Here is a 3,602-nt window from a genome sequence, read left to right on the forward strand (position 1 = left end):
CCCCCCCCCCCCCCCCCCCCCCCCCCCCCCCCCCCCTCATCCCATAGTCCACCTCGCCATCCATGGCTCCATGGAGGTACCTGGCCAGCCTTTGTCCAACAGCGTGCATGTAGGCTGGAGTGTGTGTTCAATGATGCATGAATGTGTGCTTCTCTCAATACATGCAATTGTGTGCAGAGTGTGAATGTCATGCATGCGTGTACAGATGTGTACTTCTCATGCTAATGTGTAGTCTGACCAGATGACCGTAAACTAAACCGAAGCCTGCAGGGGGCTAAGGCTTTCCTCTTGACCTGCTGCTGTGCACTGACCTGTAGCAAATGGGTTTAAACCTTACCCAGCCCCAGCCTTTTATCTCCATCACATCTCCATCTCCTCCTTAAGCCACAGACCAACGCACACACAAAACTGACTGACAGACAGGTCGACAGAAGCCATATGGTCCGTTCACTTCCAATGGCAGGAGGTAGCCATCAAAGAGCTCTCACATCAACTCCATTCAACCATGCGCATATAGACGCAGGGAGGGGAGAGATTAAGAGAAAAAAGAAGAGGGGAAATTATGAGGAGAGGGCAAAGAGAGGTGGAGAAATCGAGGGGAAGCAAATAAATAAGAGGAAAGAGAGGCAAGGAGTGTGGTGAAGAGTAAAAACGAAGAGACATTCAATCAATTCAAAAGAGTTAGAAGTGAGGTGGAAACCAAAAGAGTAAGGAAAAGGCAGAGAGGTGTACAGATCAAATAAGCCCTGTGTTGTGTGAGACAGTAAAGGCCAAGCATGGCTGTAGCTGTGGGCATGTACAGAATCCTACTGCTTCTACAGCACTGCCGGTTTTATGCTGACAGGAGGGTGTTATGAAATCCAGTTTAGACTGTGTCAATACGGTCTTTACACAACACAGCCACTCGGCATCAGAGACATCTAAGGCAAGGGCTATGTTTGTGTGTGTGTGTGTTTTTTTACTACTATCTTTGTAGACCATGAAAGTGAAGGGGAAACTTTGGCTGCTCCTTACTAGGACTTGGTTTATTGCAGGCCAACCTTACTTTCCAGATTATTGGCCACTTTTGCGCTCCCATGCTCATCTTTATGAACATTTGTATTCACTCCATCACCACCACTAGCGTCTCCAGGAGAACATGTCCTTTCTCCTTTCATCATGGCCATAGGTAACATGAAAATAATAATACTGATTGCCATCTCAATTATCATTCTACGTCTCCTGTTGATCTGTAGTTTAGGTTGAAGTTGAGGTTGGGGTTGCGGTTAAGTATGTGTAGTTGTGGTAATTAAGGTTGGGTTTAGAGGCTTGGGTATGCATTATGTGAATATTTAATATGTTAATTATCAGTATAGAAGTACAACCATGTCTGTAGTCTGGTCTACTGGTCTCATGTTATACTAGCGGAATTTTACTCTCACCCCCATCATATAAAACAATTTCACAAGCAAATTGAATTTAATTCACTCAGCTTCCTGCCTAACTCAACTTCATGATGTCATAAACGTGAGCCTGTAAACACTAACAATTTAGCTCATCCAAACACCATTGCATTAAAGTCAATCCACTCTCTTTTACCGTAATGCTTATATTTATTGAGGGTGACATGTTAGTCACAGCATCATAAATAACAGCAAAAAAAAACCAGGAGGATAGTGTGTGAGAGAAGAAGTGAGAGAAAGGAGGAGGAGGGGGTTGAGGGATGGAACAAGTAAGGTGGAGGAGTGTATATAAATCAACATCCATTAGCGGAGGGGTTATAAAGTCACTGATGAAGGAGGAGGACTGAAGCTCAAACCTTTTATTGTCTTGTTGTTGTCTTTTATTGCCTGTGATGTCATCTAATGGTATACAGTTAATGACAGGGGAGGGGAAGTATGTACATGGGAGGGGAGGATGGGATGGTAATGGGCTGTGTATGCACATCTGTATTGACACAGGATATTGATCACCTTTTGTTAAAGATGGTGAGCGTCTTGAGGTTTTTTTCGCCTGAACATACCATATGTGCACAATATGATCTTCATTCATGTGGAGTTTGAATAAGAACAATGCCAAAAATCCTGCAGACACGGTTCTCTCAAGTGCCAATATGTGGTTTTGAGAGGCATGCCTGGAGAGAGGCCAACGGAGAGACGAAGAAGAGCTTGACGATAACCAGGGAAAAAATGTTTCAAGAACCTTGAAGCAAAAAAAAATATTCAAAAAACCCTGAAAACAACTTCTACTGCTTTTTACACTCCAAGCCACTAAATATCCCATTCCTAACTCACACACATCGCCTCAGATGAGCAGTAGGTATTAAATACCATCACATATTCTCCCCCGTTTGAAACGTCCACCTGCGTGTTGGTTATTGTCTCACAACATGGCAAACCGCTGCCTCGATCACTCTGCCTCTGTGCGGAACAAAAACAACAAACTCAGACGGGGGGGCCGCAATCAACGAAAACAAATAATGTGAAAACCAGCGCTCCTGTGAATCCGTAGAAAAACACCTCTCAACATTGATCGCATCTTTGTTTAACATCCTCCGCTCCGTCTTTCATCCTTCAACCTTCCACATACAAACGTCCTTCCTTCCCTGAAGACACGCATCGTTTCAGGAATAAAGTCCATCTGTCCAAACTCTCCCTTGTAGCTCAGCCTTCCTCTGCCTCCCTCAGTCACTCTATCCATCTCTCTTTCCTCCTCTCTGTTCAATGCCGGTTCTCCCAGGCCTGTGAGGCTCACTGCCCCAGAATTAGTCTCAGTCACGGCCCCACGATGATATGTGTGCGCGAGTGCGAGGAAGTGGGGAGTGAAAGCACAGGAGCAACCACCCTTCTATCACACCTAGCAGCAGTGCATCATCCCATTAGCCCAGAAAAGGGGCTGCCACATGGGGGGGGGGGTGGCACAGGGGCATGAGGGGAGTCTAGGGTGGAAGCAACAACACGCCAAAACCCGGCTTATCCAGTCCTGTTTAACTCTGAGGAGACAAATCTTGTTTAGCCGAGGGCTTTGCTGTCACACAGAGTGTGACATGCTTTTCAAAAGGAGAGGCAGTTATGGTCAAAGATGTTCACAAACACGATGGCCGACACTCCCGGCTGCAAAGACATTTCCAAAGGTTCTCAGGAGCTTCAAAGCCATCACAGCCCATACAATTACTAATAATGCAATAATCACCTAGATTCCATCCACTGTATTACAAATTGATGAACAAATATGTAAAACGAACTATTGCTAGGTATTAAATATAGTTTATTTTACTGCTACTGTAATGCAGTTAAGTAAATCACTTCGTAAATGATGCATTTCATTCTATTCTGATCCCTCAATTTGCCTCAAGAAACAGATACGAAACTTTGTCTAATCAATTCTGCAACATGCTGATCTGTGCTGTCTAGCAAGTTCTCCAACATGCTGATGTGTGCTACAATCCGCCCCCAGGGCTCTGGATTTTATTCAAGTCCAAAGTGAAGGAAAAGTACAGCCGATACTCCCGATAGTGTGTGTACCCTCGTGTACGTGTGATATATGGTGCAATGGATGAGGAGGATGTTGAGAGATACCAGATAGGCTTGGCTCTAGGAATAAAAACCCCTCAAGGGGCTCTC

General features: G+C 44.9%; 1 protein-coding gene across 1 annotated transcript in view; it reads right to left on the reverse strand.

The window, feature by feature from the left end:
- Window positions 1-3,602, reverse strand: part of plxna4 (plexin A4) — a 205,782-nt gene that overhangs the window by 167,376 nt on the left and 34,804 nt on the right. The gene's annotated exons all lie outside the window — the stretch shown is intronic.

The sequence above is a fragment of the Anarrhichthys ocellatus genome, unplaced genomic scaffold (assembly GCF_004355925.1).
Source record: "Anarrhichthys ocellatus isolate YVR2014 unplaced genomic scaffold, GSC_Weel_1.0 scaffold21, whole genome shotgun sequence".
In the NCBI taxonomy this organism is placed as follows: Eukaryota; Metazoa; Chordata; class Actinopteri; order Perciformes; family Anarhichadidae; genus Anarrhichthys; species Anarrhichthys ocellatus.